This window comes from Lutra lutra, chromosome 4 (genome assembly GCF_902655055.1).
Source record: "Lutra lutra chromosome 4, mLutLut1.2, whole genome shotgun sequence".
NCBI lineage: Eukaryota > Metazoa > Chordata > Mammalia > Carnivora > Mustelidae > Lutra > Lutra lutra.
Window position 1 is genome coordinate 185,478,905 of NC_062281.1, and position 16,289 is coordinate 185,495,193.

Consider the following 16,289-nt stretch of genomic DNA (forward strand, 5'->3'; position numbering starts at 1 on the left):
GTCATAGGAAAGCCAAAAAAAAAAAAAAAAAAAGAAAAAGAAATTCAGGAGTATAGCATAAAAGTGAGGCAGAGAGACATGTAGATCTAGAAGATGTTCACAATAAAAATAAGAGTGATAATAAGAGCAAACACTCATATACCACTTTCTACAGCAGGCTCTGTGTCTTACCTTACACCTTACTCATTTTATCCTTACAGCAACTTTATAAAGTAGGCACTTTTAGGAGGGCCTGATGGGCTCAGTCAATTGCGCATCCGACTCTTGATTTCTGCTCAGGTCATGATCTTGGGGTCATATGATCCAGCCCGACATCAGGCTCCCCGCTCAGCATGGAATCTGCTGGACATTCTCTCTCTCTCTCTCTTCCTCCCCCCTGCCCCACCCCCAACTCACGCTTTCTAAATAAATAAATAAAATCTTATTTAAAAGTACATACTTTTAACCCCATTTTAAAGATGAGGAAACTGAGGCACAAAGCCTTGAATGTCCATCCAAGTGGCCCGTTGTGTTCTTACAAACCCTCTCAGTCGTAGTTGTGAGTGGATAATATTCCTTGAAAGTCGAGTAGACTGTGAGGGATTACTATCCAGACAGAGCCCACTGCCCATGACTATGGTCTCGCTGCAGGGTGAAGGGGATTCTGGGGCCAATCAAGCCACAAGGTACCACCAACATCCTGCTCTAGCCTTCTTGTACCTCCCAAAGCGGAAAAGAGGAGGGGTAGAGGTAGTCACAGCCTGGGAGAAACTGGGTCGGGGACATCGAATGCAAGTGTGTTGGCACAGTGATCCTCTGCCCATCAGCCCAGACCCCACGGGCCCTGTGCGCCAGCCCAGTCTACACGAGCACTCCAGCCTCATCCATTCCTCAGGGCCTCTGCCGCTTCCACCGGGGATAAACAGACAGAAGACTTGGGGCCATCTGCTGAGCCAAGGGGAGGTTGGATTTCTCTGTTTGGGGCCTGGCCAAGGAGCCAGAAAGGACAAGGAGACAAGGTCTTCGCTTCCTGGCATCAGGTGACGGCCCCGATCCAAGGCTCAGGGTGCCAGGCGACGTTCCCAGGCATGAGAGTTGCTGGTCAGCTGACAGCGAAGAGGGCCCAAGGCCCATTCTGGAAGGTTGAAAGGGATGTGGCACTGGCTGCTGAGGAGGGGGAGCAGGCGGGGAACCCCCAAGGGGACACAGTGAGCCTCCAGCCTTGCCAAAAGACCTGGCCTGGCTGGACAGATCTCCAGGAGGGAAGGTCCTGGGCCTAGGGAAAGGGATGTGCTGCAGTGACACTCGGGGTTGGGGGGCTCAGCCCCCGCCAAGTGCCCCAGCTGTAGCAAGAGGGCCTGGCCATGGCTGCAGCCTGGCATCAGCCCCAGAAACCTTCAGCGTCCCCCAGTTTCACCGCCCAGGGCTGGGAGGTTCCATAAGCTCCCTGATCTCCCAGATGAAAGACGCTTTCTAAGAGTCATAAAACCGTCCCCACTCAGAACAATGGGCCCTTATCCCACTGTGTCCTTCACATAAACTCCCATTAGCAACGCACCAGAAGCTGCAGGCGGGAGCTTTATAGACTGCATTGTTGGACCAGCCCCAGCGTTCATTAACATCTACTGCCTCGCCCTCCAAGGAGCCTGCACAAGTCACTGCCTTTACAGAGGCCCACTGTGTGCTCGGCCTCCAGGAAACCCCGCAAGGAAGGGTGCTTTGTCATTTTATGACTAAAGAAAAAGACCCAGAGAGGTTAGTGACATGCCCACGGTCACACAGTAGGAGAGTGGATAAGCTGGGTTTTAAAAGCTAAAGTCTGTGTTCCTCCCCCCATAACCGTGTAGCCCCTCAGTTATGATCACGCAAGTCCTGCCCCATGGAACCTAAGAGGTTAAAGCCTGGTTTCCCGAGGTTTCCTCCTAGAAATATGCATCTTCTGGGACCTACCCAGTGTCAGCAGAGACATACTGCAATGGGTCACGTTGGAAGGGAGCCCCAGCATATCAGGGAAGGACCAGAGCCCCTTCCCTTGGTGACGATAACCCCTCTTTACTGAATATGTACAACACACAAGGCCCTGTGCTCTTCATGCATGATCCTGTTACTCTTGCAAGAGCTCTATAGAATGGCTACTTTTAAGATCCCTTTTCTGAGGGGAGCCTGGATTGTTCAGTTGGTTAAGCATATGCCTTCAGCTCAGGTCATGATCCTGGAGTCCCAGGATCGAGCCCCATGTTGGGCTCCCTGCTCAGCAGGGGGTCTGCGTCTCCCTCTCCCTTTGCCCCCCCCCCCCGCTTGTGTTCTCTCTCACACACTCTCTCTCAAATAAATAAATAAAATCTTTTAAAAAACAAAAAACAAGATCCCTTTTGACAGGTGGAACAGAGGCACAGGGAGATAAATAGCTTACCTAAGGTCACACAGCAAGTAAGGAACGGATTCCAGGTCTATCTGACTCTATCCCACCACCCCTCCCCAAAACTTCCAACGTGGGGTTTGGCAGATACTCAGTCTGCATCAGCCCAGTCCCACAGTCCTGGCTCACAACTCTGGATGTCACCCCAGATGCATGGATGACGACAAAGGCAGGTGCTTCTTACTGGGTACCTTCTAAGCCCTTCACCATTTCCCATCTACACAACAAGCCTCAATGTCGATATTGCGAACCTTATTTGGCAGATAGGGAAACTGAGGCTCAGAAAGGGGAAGTGTCTGATCCACTATCCCCCAGAGCTGGTAAGTGGAGGTGTCAGACAATCTGCTGCTCCTGGTGTCATGGTTTATTTTGCCCTGAGAAAGTTCACAACCAATTCCCAACTGGGCAAACCAGCCAGACAGCTAGGTTGGCTCAGGTTCCCCCAAGAAGGCCTCAGACCTCACACAACCTGCCTCCAGATGGCACAGCCAGTACCCAGGCCCCACCCTGAGAATCTGGCATGGGGCCTCCCCTTCCTTGCCTTCTGCCACTGCTAAGGAAAGCCAGGCTGCCCAGCTCAGGGATACCTATGGGTGCTTGGTTAGTGCCAGAGACACTGGTGTAGGTGACCTTCATCATCATCTTCTTCATCATGACCATGGACATCGTTATCATCACAGCTAACATTTATTGAGCACTTACTACATGCCAGGCACTGGGCCAACACTTTACCCATACTATCTCATCAAATTGTCACAATAATCCCACGAAATAGTCACTGCCATCGTCCCATGTACCACATAAGGAAACTGATAAACAGAGGCTATAAGTCTGGAGCACAAAGTACTGTTTTGTTTGTTAAATAGTCTGTCTCCCTTGCTATCTTACAATCTGCAGGATCATGTCGGTTTTGCACAGAGCTGTTATCTCCAGGTACAGTGCCTGGAACAGAGTAGATGTTTATTATAGTCTGTAGGTAGATGGATGGGTATATGGATGGAAGAATGGATAGACAGACAAATGGATGGATAGATGGTTGGATGATGGGTGATGGTTGGATGGATGGACACATGTATGGATGGATGGACACATGTATAGATGGATGGACGTATGGATGAATGAATGATGGATGGATGGGTCCTTGGATGATGGGTGGATGGATGAATGCTGGATGACTGGATCATTGATGACTGGATGGATGGATGGATGGATAGTTGAATGGATATATGATAGATGGGTGGATGATGGATGATGGATGGATGGGTGGATGATGGATGGATGGATGATAGATGAATGGATGAATGGATGGATGGATGGATGATGGATAGATGGATGGATGATGGATGGATGGATGAATGGATGGATGGATGATAGATGAATGGATGAATGGATGGATGGATGGATGATGGATAGATGGATGGATGATGGATGGATGGATGGATGATGGATGGATGGATAGATGGATAGATGATGGATGGGTGGCTGATAGATGATGAATGATGGATAGATGGATGATGGATGGATGGATTAATACAACTGAAAAGCAAAAAAAAAAAGAACTAGGGGACAATACCTCTCCCGATCAGTGAAGCAGGAGGAAGCCAGATGCAGTTCCTCTGCTAACTGGAAAAGTCCCTGGCCAGGAGTCCAGGGAGAGCAGAGAACAGTACGCTGATTTTTAGGGAAAGGAAAAAAGAAGCTCCATGTGGTGATGAGCTTTGTGACAGCTTAACAAAAGCAGCAGTGAGTTTTCTGATCAAGCATGTTCTCCCTTCCCAGAAACCACCACTCTGCAGGGAATTTCATCTCCTCCCTCCCCAAACCACAGGTCTCTGAATCAGGGGCAACCACAAAATGTGCCCAGTGTAGTAAACTCCCTGACCTTTGGCTCCAGGACTGGGCCCAGGAATAGAGCTGTGCCAGACCCTGGGGTCTGGTCAGAGTCAACCCCTGGATGCCACCTCAGAATTCTGGAACCCCAGCCGGGACACTTAAGCTTTAGGAGTCTCGTTCTATAGTTAATTGGAGAGATCTCACGCTCACCCACCAGTGAATTCTGATCAGTGGCTAGAGCCAGCCAGTTGGATTCCAGGGAGAGATCCATGAGAAGCAGGCTTCTCTCCTGCCCCCACGGCGCTGGCCAGAGCCTAGGGCTTCCAGTTTCCTGTGGGGGAAGCAAGACTCATGGATGAAGAACCCAGCCATCTCAAGAGAGCGGCCACTGAGGCATGTGGCCCAGTTTTGTAGTTTCCAGAGAAAATTTAAGAAAGAGGAGAAGAAACGACCATAAAGCACTGCATCATCATCATAAAACACACCTGGCTTCATCTGCTTGTCCACATGGAACACAGCACTAAGGTTCTGGAAAGCACAGTGAGGCGTCCTGCCATTCTGGAGCCTCATGTAGTTTGTTGGAAATTGGGGATTGGGAAGGCACTGGGGTCAGAGGCGGGAACCTCCTTTCGCTAAGCACTTACTGTGAACCAGGCCCAGTGATCTGCCTGGGATAACATGGAGCCTGTACAACACGTCCATGAGTCCAAGATTATTATCTGCTCTTTCATACGCATTAGCTGAAACCAAGTGAATCACCCAAGTTCACCCATCAGAACGGACACAGCTGGGATTTGAACTCAGTCTGACCCCAACGTCTCCATAGTTTTCCCCCTCTAACAACAAGGTGGAAAGGACCTCGGGAGGGCTCTCTCTGCAGCTGGCCAAACACAGGCATCCCAGATTTATTCCAGAATCGACCAGACCGAATAGGAATGGGTTTTTAATGGCGGTCACTCCCGTCCTTGCCAGTCAGCCACGCATCAGAAGCACGCTCCAGCCTCCCCACATTCCTATGCCCCGGGGCCTTGTGGCCCCATGGGAGGAGGGATGGCTGGCAAAGAGCCCAGAGGGCACCTTGGGACCTTCCATTTGAGCGATTCAGAGACTTTCAGAGCTGAAAGGGCCTTTAAGAATGATCCAAGCCGGCCCCCTCCATCCACAGACGGGTAACTGAGGCCCAGAGAGGACAAAGGATTGGCTCAAGGTCACACAGGGCATGACGAATGGAACAAGAGCAGAGGCAGCCTCTTGGCTGTAGCCCAAGGTCCCCTTCCCACCCTCTGCCTATCTCAAACCATGACACTGGAAGCACTTCTATCGGATAGAATGAATGGTTGTCAGATTTAATTATGACAACGCTCTGAAGACCCAGGGAATCGGGTAAGATGGGGAGGTGGGAGGAGGCAGGGGTGCTACCTAGCCCCGTTTCCTCCCTCCCTCTGTTGGGGCATCAGAAGTCCCTGCTCAGTGGCTGAGCCAAGCTGGGCTTGGCTGGTCCGGGAGGAGAGGTCACGGTTACCTGCGGAGCAGGTCCCAGCACCGCCAGACCTCCCTCTTTTCCTGCTCCTCTCAGAACAAGAGCTGCCTCTGTCTTTGAGACAAGGAATGATGGGGGAGGAGGTTCTCTCTCATTCCGCTGAAGGGCAAAGCGGGAGGAGGCTTGAACAGGGCAGCTGGGAACTCACTCCATGACAGCACCGTCCCACCTGCCTCAGACCCACCTGCTAAGCTCCCATGAGTATCCCCACCTTGAATTTGCTTGGGAACCTCCACCCCCAGGGAGCTGTCTCTCACCAGGGTTGGGGGGTGATCACTTTGGGGCACACACAGACCAGGTTCAAATCCCTGCTTTCCCATCTCCTACCTGTGACCTTGAACGAGCTACTTGGCTTCCCCGAGTCTCAGCTTCCTTGCTGCAGAGCTCAGCTCAAGTTCTGTCACCCAAGCTAATTGTGGGGATTAAATGTCAAGGCTGTCCCAGGCACAGAGGGGACTGGCGACGCCGCTTGGGTAATTACTCTCTCCGTGCTAATTCTCTGCGTCCAGACCATGTCAAGGAGGTTTTTACAGGCATTCCCAGCTATGACTGTAACTCACAGCCCTCCAATAGATCACAGGGAAGAAACTGTCAGCCCCTGCACCCAGATGGGGTGACCCAGGCCCCAAGAGGGTAAGCAGCAGGTCCGAAGTCCCACAGCATGGACAGGCAGAACAACCAGACCCCGTGGTTCTCAAGTTCCCATGCAGCCCGGCCCAGCCTAGAGGCACAGAGTGAGAAGAGCTCAAAATCCAGAGGCAACCAAGCCAGGCTCCAGTCGTGGCTGTGCCAGGAACTTAGCACGTGACTTTGGGAGGTGCGAGCTTTCAACATTCTGAGTGATGACTTCCATGCCTTTGGTCAGCTGTGTGACCCTGGGCCCGTGACTGCACCTCTCTGAGCCTCAGCTTTCTCATCTGTGAAATGCTGGCTGTCAGGATGAAACGAGCTAGGGCGTGCAGGACACCTGGCATAGAGCTGGATACTTGGTAAGCACCCAGTAAATGGAAACACAGTCACGGGGGCGTTACTAATAGTCAACATGGCTGTTAGTATTATTATCATTATTATCATTAGTATTAATTAGTACTAGGAGGAGGGGAAGAGGACAGAATGGAATCAGCCTGGGAACCTCCCACCCACGTGACTGTCCTAGAGAGGACGTGCTGGATGGTGACATCAGGGACTCTTGTTGCCTGTTAAGAGCCAGGAGAGAGGGCCTGACTCTGCCCTCTGTTAGCTGTGTGACTTAGGCAGGTTGTCTCACCTCTCTGAGCCTCTGTCCCTCAAGTACAAGGATCGATCATCAGTCCTGCCTGCCCAGCACCCCAGGCTGGTGGGTGACCCATGGGGACAACAGATGCAGACTTCCACTGCCCCTGTTATTCACCAAAGGACCCTCCACAGACAAAGCCAGGCGTAGCATAGCAGAGGCCCCAGATGATAATAGGAAGAAGGACCAGGACCCAGGACCAGCCCCTCCTGCTCCCTCTGCCACGCCCACCCACGCCTCCTGCCTCCCTTGCGCCCGATCGGTTCTAGTCAAGGCAAACCCCCCATGGTGGTGTTCAGCGCTGAAATCCTGACCAGTTGCTCTTAACACTTGCTCTTCCCTCCACACGGTCCACCCCGGAAGTCATTAAAATCGTTTGTGCAGGACTCTGCAACTGGGGGGCTGCGTGAGGCCAAGAGTGACCTGCCACGGAGCTGAAATGAGGGGGAGGGACAGAAGCTGCAGCAGTGACCGGACCCAGGGAGGCCACCAGAGGAACACACAAGCATCTAAATGCCCGCCCAGGGGCGCCTGGGTGGCTCAGTGGGTTAAGCCGCTGCCTTCGGCTCAGGTCATGATCTCAGGGTCCTGGGATCGAGGCCCGCATCGGGCTCTCTGCTCAGCAGGGAGCCTGCTTCCCTCTCTCTCTCTCTCTGCCTGCCTCTCCATCTACTTGTGATCTCTCTCTGTCAAATAAATAAATAAAATCTTTAAAAAAAAAAAAAAATGCCCGCCCAGGGCGCCTGGGTGGCTCAGTGGGTTGGGCCGCTGCCTTCGGCTCAGGTCGTGATCTCAGGGTCCTGGGATCGAGGCCCGTGTCGGGCTGTCTGCTCGGCAGGGAGCCTGCTTCCCTCTCTCTCTCTCTCTGCCTGCCTCTCCGTCTACTTGTGATCTCTCTCTGTCAAATAAATAAATAAAATCTTAAAAAAAATAAAATAAAATAAATGCCCGCCCAGACCCCCACCCCGCTAAGCCTCAGCATCTCATAGCAGCAGAAAGTGAGGCAGCCAAGAGCTTGTCTGGCCTCAAATCTCAGCTCCCCTTTTCCGAGCTGTGGAATCTTGAGTAAGTTACTTAACCTCTCTGTGCCTGTTTCCTCCGCTACAAATGAGAATGACAATGATAATAAGACTTACCTCCCAGGGCGCAGGGAGGACCAAATGAGTTAACCCGGGGGACTGAGCTTTGTTAGCCAAGCACTGGGTGCTAAGTAATGACCTGGCAAGCTTTACGTCATCGTAGCCAGACCCCCGCGGCCCTGCAGATGAAAGAGGCTCTCTCGGAAAGCGGCAAGCTTAGATAGTCAAGCTGTGGCTAAACAGCCACCTGTCGGGGACTCACTGCCAGGCCTGCCAGGGTGACCTTTAAAATGCTGCCACCTGTGAAATGGTGCATGGGACCTCTCTCCCTCCAACACGGCCAGGAGAGAAGGAGGTGGGAGAGGGCTATGGGGGGGGGGGGGCGTGGGGGGAGATACAGCAGCAGGCACTGGGGGCAAGGACAGACCCTGGGCCAGGAGGAAGCAGCCGGGTCAGGTTTCCAGCCCCTGCTCTGTCACCGATTCGCACTGTGACCTTGAACTCCCCTCTGTGCCCCAAGCCTCAGTTTCCCCAGCTTTGAAAAACGCCGTTGAACTGAGTGTCCTGTAAGGTCATAGTAGGCAGCAACCCTCAAACTCTGTGACCCTGAGAAGGGAGTCAGGGAAAGTTCCTGCCGCACCCACACCCCTGCCAGGCTCCCTCTGCATTCCTCACACCCACATGGCTCTGACCTGCCCCACAGGTGGCCACCAGGGTCAGGGCCGTGTCCACGGAGGCTCCCAGCAGAGCTCTCCTTGCGGAGCCTGGCTCAAGGCATCCCCGAGCCCCATCACCAACCGAGAGGGAGCAGGGTGTCCCTGGGCCTGGAGCCCAAGGGTGTTAACGAGAGCAGAAACCCCACACACACCCTGTGACCTCCAAAGGATCCTCCTCCAACTCAGTGAGAGACAGAGATGTATAAAAACCCCAGATCTGACCTGGATTCTGTGTGGTCCAGTCCCGGCCCTTGGGGAAGGACGCGCAGGGGGGAGGGTCGGTTGCCACCGGCAGGGAAGGGTACTCTCTGTCGCAGCAGCTGGCAGAGCAGGCAGGAGCCCAGGGGTCAGGTACACTGGCTCCCTGAGCCGGGTGTGCAGAGAGCCCAGGCTTGTGAGTCACTCACCTGCCAGACCTGCCAGGCAGGCAGGCGGGCAGACGCCAGGACAGGAGGCGGCCCTAGCCACCCCCAAGGAAGGACTGGCCTGAGTCAGGCCCAGCAGGCCGGGCAGGGCTGTGCCGGGCCAGGCCGAGCAAATCAGTCATCCGCCTGGGAGGACCAGGAAGTTGCTAGGGTGGGGAAGGGAGGAGGAGGGTGAACAAAGGTGGGGGCCTCAAGGGGGTGCAAGCAGAAGGGTGAACCACGGACAGCAGGTCACCGCACCCCCAGCCCAGTACGGGGCGCAGGGCATGAGCACAACAGAAGGTTCGAGGCTTATCCACGGGATGGGATTCTTTTAACCCAGGAAGGTGGAAAAGAAGATGCCTTGAAGTCGGAAAATTTCAAGTTTGAATCCCTGCCTCTTCCAGCCACGTGACCTCATCTCTCTGAGCCTCGGTTTCCCCCCTTGCTCCTCTAGAGTGACAACAGTTGTCCTGATCAGATCGGTTCTCGTGAGAATTAATGAGCCCATGTGGAAAGGGCCTGCTGGGATTCTTACTGTCCGTGTTAATTGCCCCCATATTGTAGCCAAGTATCTGCTGAATTAAGAGCCTGAGTGCCTGGTCATCAGGAAAAGTCATGCACCCCCAAACACCTACTCTGTCCTCACTGTGCACCCCTGAGAACCCAGGGATGGGTCTCAAAAGTTTTGCCCTCAAAACACAAGCAGACAGCTGATTGATTGCACACGGACGCTTGGGTTTCACCTTAAACCTGGCCAGGGCCCCACTCCCCATTGTGCCACAGGGCATTGGAAATCAGGCCTCAGGGTCTTACATTGGGGGTCAGCCAACTGGCAGCCTAGCCTGCAGGCCAAATCTGGCCCATCACCTGTTTTTGTAAATAAAGTTTTATTGAAACACAAACACACCCATTTGTTTATTGCCCGCTTTGGAGAGATAATAGCAGAATTTAGTAGAGACGGACTGACCCTGACCATAGGGGCCGCCAAACCAAAAATATTTGCTGACTGTGGTCTTTTATGATGATGATGATGGTGGTGGTGGTGGTGGTGGTGGTGGTGGTGGTGGTGGTGGTGGTGCTGGTGATAATCCTAGGTTTGGGCTCGCAGAGTTTCTATCCACTAAAAATTCTCCTTGCATAACTTCACCTAAGCCATTTTGCAAAGAGGGAAACAGGTTTCCAAGAGATAAGACACTTGCCCGAGGTCACACTAAGCGTGCACTAGATGGCTATTTTTTTTTTAAAGATTTTATTTATTTATTTGACAGACAGAGATCACAAGCAGGCAGAGAGGCAGGCAGAGAGAGAGGAAGGGAAGCAGGCTCCCTGCTGAGCAGAGAGCCCGACGCGGGGCTCGATCCCAGAACCCTGGGATCATGACCTGAGCAAAGGCAGAGGCTTTAACCCACTGAGCCACCCAGACGCCCCACTAGATGGCTATTTTGAGTTAAGGGCTGAGGGAAATCGAAGCCTCGGGTTCCACTAGTTACCCGAGTGAGCACGCAGGTCCAGGGCACCGTGGTTCAGGGTACCCTAGTAGGACCGAAGGTTCTGTACCCTTGGAGAAAGTAAACACAGGCCTGATTGACTGCATGCCTGCCCAAGGGGCCACAGACCCAGAGTCAGCTGGGACATGGGACAGGAGGAGCACAGGAGGATTAAATGAGATGGAGACCCCCTGGAAGAGCATCACTGACGCTGGCAAGAAGCCCTCATGCTTGTGAGCCCTTCCTGGGCTTTATCATTAGGGTTGGAAGGGGGAACCAAGAGGAAGGAGGGCGGAGAAGGGCCCCCGCCACCCGCACCCGCAGAAATAGCACTGGGGAGAGCTCTTCCAATAAGAGGGCCTGCCCCAGGGTCAGGAAGGCTGGCTTTGGGTTCCGGGGGCCTTGTTCAAAGAAATGCCTGTCCACTACAGCCTCCTTCGCCTTTATCTAGCACCTTCCCTTAGCCTAGGCCAGGGGAGGGGCTGCCACTATGGGGAGGCTGCAGTCTTGTCCCCAAAGCCCCACCCCAGGGGTCCTCTGCCTTTCACATCTTGCCCACCCAGAAGGGCTGGCCTGGGCTTTCCATCCCCAGAGAAAGCTGAGCTCAAGTCAGAGAAGGAGGTCGGGAGGGGCTGGGGTCATCTTGGTGCTTTTCTTTGGAAACCCAGACCAGCCCCCACTCTCCCATCCTCTAAAAGTATAAAGGCATCTGGAATCTCCCCTCCTGCTCTCTGGGATCTTCTCTTCTCTGGCCCCTCCTTTTCTCACCCAACCCCAAGGTCCAGGTGGCACGGGAGGCAAACACTAGCTGAGAAGCCATGAGCTCAGGAAAAAAAACTTGGTAAATCTGCCTCCTCTTCTTGTTCCCAAACCATCAATCCCGCTAAGAGGTCAGTGCAGCCTACTTTTCCCCCATTCAAAGGACACACCTGGTGGCCTGAGCGTCGCTCTGCTAGAGGAGGCAGCAGGGACCACGCCCCCCAAGCATATTGGAAACACCTGTTTGCCAGGAGAGGCTGTGCCCACCCAAGGCCATGTGTTCAGTTACTCGCTAAGCCCGTGCCCCAAAAAGCCCCCACGCACTGCACTTTCCGAGCAGGGTCTGACCACTGCGGCATGCCGGGTTCTCCACCAACGAAGGCTAAACTTTGATGTAGAAAGAGTACGGACATGAGCGACCTATGCCAGACCCTCTTGCCTGCCCCACTATAGGGAGGGACTGAGTCCTTACCAACCCCCACCATTCCCCCAGCCAGCGCCAATAGATGCCCAGTGAAGATGTGCAGAGGATATGACTCTCCCACGCTGGTCAGGACCGACCTCTCTTCCCTCGGCACTGCGGACACTTTGGACCCGGTACCTCTGGTGGTGGGGCCATCCCGCTCCCCCCAGCACGCTTAGCAACATCCCCGGCCTCCGCCCCCTAATGCAATATCCCCCACCCATCCCGACTGTGTCAACCGAAAATGACTTCGAACCTTGCTGCATGTCCCCTGGGGGGTCAAAGCTGCCCTCTGCTGAGAACCCCTGCTCTACGGTCATGGCATCTTTTGGGACTGTAATGAGGAGCCGGAAGGATCAGGGAGCACACTGGGGGCAGAGGCAGGGCTGGCCCAGGACCTTGGGCTCCCGAGGCTCTAGAAGCAGCAGCTGGCTGACACTCCCTCCTCCCACACCTCCAGCTCACTGACCCCCCAAAGTAAACAGGTCCCCACACCAGGTCAAGGGCCCAGGATGACTTGTAGGGCTCCCCCTCCAACTTAGACCTCAAAAACAAGAAGCCAGAGGGCACAAAACATGCATGTATGTTGAAATTAAAATAGATAGCATCTTTTGAAGTAGGGGGAGGATGGACAAAAAGGGAGAAGGGGAGTAGGAGGTCCAAGCTTCCAGTTACGGAATGAACAAGTCACAGGAAGAAAAGGCACAGCATAGGGAACACGGTCAATGATCCTGCATAGCATTGCGTGGTGGCAGAAGGTCAAGGCATAATGTAGAGAGAAGCTGAATCACTGTGTGTACATGTGAAACTCGCGGGACAGGGTGTGTCAACCACACGCAAATACAAAAAGATTTTTCCTAAAAAATTTTAAATAATAAAATAGCATCTTTCTGAGCCTTCTGCCCGAAACCTTCCAGATAGGTTCATCAGAGTGGAAATATTTCCATCTGATGAATATTTCCATCTGAAAAATATTTCCATCTGGCTTAGCTTCTTTTTTTTTTAAGATTTTATTTATTTGGGGCACCTGGGTGGCTCAGCCAGTTAAGCGTCTGCCTTCGACTTAGGTCATGATCCCAGAGTCCTAGGATCGCACTCCCTGATCCGCAGAAAGTCTGCTCTTCCCTCTCCCACTCCCCTGCTCGTGTTCCGTCTCTCACTGTCTCTCGCTCTCTCCATCGAATAAATAAATAAATCCTAAAAAAAAAAAAAAAGGATTTTATTTCTATACTTATTCGAGAGAGGTGGGGGGAGAGAGAGCACAAGCAGGGGGAGCAGCAGAGGGAGAGGAAGAAGCAGACTCCCCACTAAGCAGGAAGCCTGACATGAGACTCGATCCCAGAACCCTGAGATCATGACCTGAGTGGAAGACAGACGCTTAACAGACTGAGTCACCCAGGTGCCCCTGGCTTGGCTTCCAAATGAGGGAGGAGGTTCTCAATACCAAACAACTACTTTTGCCTTTCTTTTTTTTTTTAAGATTTTATTTATTTATTTGACAGAGATCACAAGTAGGCAGAGAGAGGGAGGAGGAAGCAGGCTCCCCGCGGAGCAGAGAACTTGATGTGGGGCTTGATCCCAGGACCCTGGGATCATGACATGAGCTGAAGTCAGAGTCTTCAACCCACTGAGCCACCCAGGTACCCCAACTTTTGCCTTTCTAAGAAGCATCCCCCCGACTCCCAGTGATGGAGCCCAGCAGCCAAAAGGACCCGCACATGCCCTTCTGTCAACATGCACACACCTCACGGTCACGGTCTCACCCTCAGAACTTTGGAATTGGGACTGGGCTGGTGGCTGGAACTGACCACTTGGAAGCCCAAAGCCACAGGCCAGCCACCTTCTGCCACATGCCCGGAAAGGCCAAGAAGTCTATCCCAGATGCAAAGAGAGAAGCAGAGATAGAATAATGCCATTGGCGTTGGACGCAGCAGCCAAAAGGCAGACACGAGGCCAATGTCCACAGGTGGAGGAGCAGGTAAAGAAAACGCGCCCCACATCGTGGCATTCAGCCCTAAGAAAAAAGGAGCCATAATCTGATACACACTACAGCATAGATGAACTTTGACAACATTCTGCTAGATGGAGAGAGACGCATGAAATTCAGAGAGACGGAGCCGATGGTGGTGCCCAGGGGCTAGGGGGAGGGGACATGGGGGCCTGCGTAATGGGTGCACAGAGTATGTTTGGGGTGATGACCGTGTTCTGGGAAATGGATACACAACATTGTGAATGCCCTGAATGCTGCTGAACTATACCCTTAAAAATGGTTACAATAACAGATTTTATGTAATGTGTATTTTACCACAATTCAAAAGAGAGAGAGAGAGGCCAGGGGAATAGAGAAAGGCAAGCTGGCAGGTAATGCCTGGGTCCCCAGCCCTTGCCCAGCATCTGGGATGGCTCCTGAGGCCAAGGCAGCCCTCCAGGTCTCTGAAACACACCTGAATCCTTGAATTCAATCCCCCTTTTGGCTTAAATGGACTCAAGCAGGGCTCTGTCCTTGCAGATGAAATGATCTCAATGGGCTATCTGGGAGGGCATCACCCTCTGCCCAAGGTCAGCCTCCAAGGAGACTGGGTGCCTGGATGGCCCAAGCTTCTCTTCCTAGCCCATGATGGAACCATGCTCCACATATCGATGTGACAACTGCTCCAGAGCCCTCCATGGCAGAAAACCTGTCCCCACCCTCCCGACTGCCTTGTAATCCTCTCTCCTTTGTCTGAATGACCCGGCACAAACCCTCCCCCAGTGTCAGCCGTCTAGGGTCCAGAAGATTTCTCGCTGATTCCAAACTCCGGATCCACCTTCGCTAGATGAAGCCCTTCCACAGAGCACGTTCAAAGCCAAGTTCGAGGAAGAACCTCTGAATCGGTGATGACTTCGAGGGACAACGGTATCACACAGATAAGCACCCGTGCCTTTAGAACAAAATCAGAGAGAGTGCATCTGCCCGTCACACTCTGTCTTGCAGACGCTCTCCATCCACTGGGGAGATGCAGACACCCCAAGTTCTGGGAAGACTAGGATTTGACACCACGCTCATCGGCTGACACCGTATAATCATCCCGGAGCCGGGTGCAGCGTTCTCAGTGATCATCTGTTTCCTCTCCCAGGACCTGAGAAGCAGATCTTATCACACCCACTTGAAAAGATGAGGAACGGAGGCTCAGAGAAGTAAGGAACTTGCCCAAAATCACACACCTAGAGAGTGGGAAAGCTGGAATTGGGATCTAGGTCCCTTCGTTTCCAGAGTCCAGGCTCAAACCCACGCAGAGAATAGGACTGGAGCAGGGAGTCAAGATCCTAGGCACAGGGATTCCAACCTCCTAAGCCACCTGCCTCCAGCGCAGAATGTGTGAACAGTCAAGGCCATGAGACACGGTGGCCATCAGGTGCTTGGGTGGAGACAGAGTGGGGGCCCCCATCATACCCATCACCTTCATTCAGCTTTGGCAAGCAGGTGGAGGCAAGAGGCCCTTTTCCAAGCAAGCCTGCTTGTATCCTGGACACAGACACCATTGGCCCCCACCTGTTATGAGACAGGCCTCTGCCCTGGGCCTTGGCATTACCTCCTGCAGCCTCCGGTCTCAGGAACCACCCCCTCTTCCCTCTTCCAGCTCAGATGGAAAGCCTCATCCCCAGGGGGTTCTCTACTACTGCTCTCCCTCGGGCCTCTAGTCACCCACTTTGAGAGCCCAACCTGGGCTTCCCAACATAACAGACGCAGCGGCATGAGCCCGGCCACATGGCTCCGACAAGGTCTATAATTACAGCCAGCCCAGATCAAATAAACCCAAGTTCAAATCCAGCTTCCTTAGCAAGCCATGTGACCTCAGGCAACTCACTTGACCTCTTGACCTCTGTGTGCTCATCTGTAAAATGGAGATAATGGCGCTCAGCTCTGAGGACTGTTGTAAGACGTGAATGAGCTCTTTCATACAAGGCCCTTGTTTTTATACACAGCCTTAGCAGGCCATTGCAACCTAGGGAGACCGTCCCGTGGCCATTTATTTTCATTGCACTATGCCTGAAAAACCTCAGATGCCATGGGCTTGGGCTGAAACTTACCTTTGTATCATTTAAACTGTAATAAGCAAATGAGTTTGTTTCTTCCAAAGCACTTACACAATTTGTAATTATGTAATATGTCCGTGTGTTTGCTTGGATTTTATCTGTGCCCTCAAGTGTGTCTAAACCCCACCAATGGCAAAACCGACCTTCCTGATTCACCAGGGTCTTCAGGACCCAACCCAGTGCCCAGCACATAGTAGGCTTATAACTACCAGGTACTGAGTGAGTAAACGAATGTCAGAAATTTAAGAAAGCGAAAG

At 52.9% G+C, this 16,289-nt stretch overlaps 1 protein-coding gene across 1 annotated transcript in view; it reads right to left on the reverse strand.

The window, feature by feature from the left end:
* ARHGEF10L (Rho guanine nucleotide exchange factor 10 like) overlaps positions 1-9,183 on the reverse strand; it is a 157,285-nt gene extending 148,102 nt beyond the window's left edge. The window contains exon 1 of the mRNA XM_047725396.1: positions 9,062-9,183. The gene's annotated coding sequence lies outside the window, so the exon portion shown is untranslated. The remainder of the gene's footprint in view (positions 1-9,061) is intronic.
* Between the last annotated feature and the right edge of the window lie 7,106 nt (positions 9,184-16,289).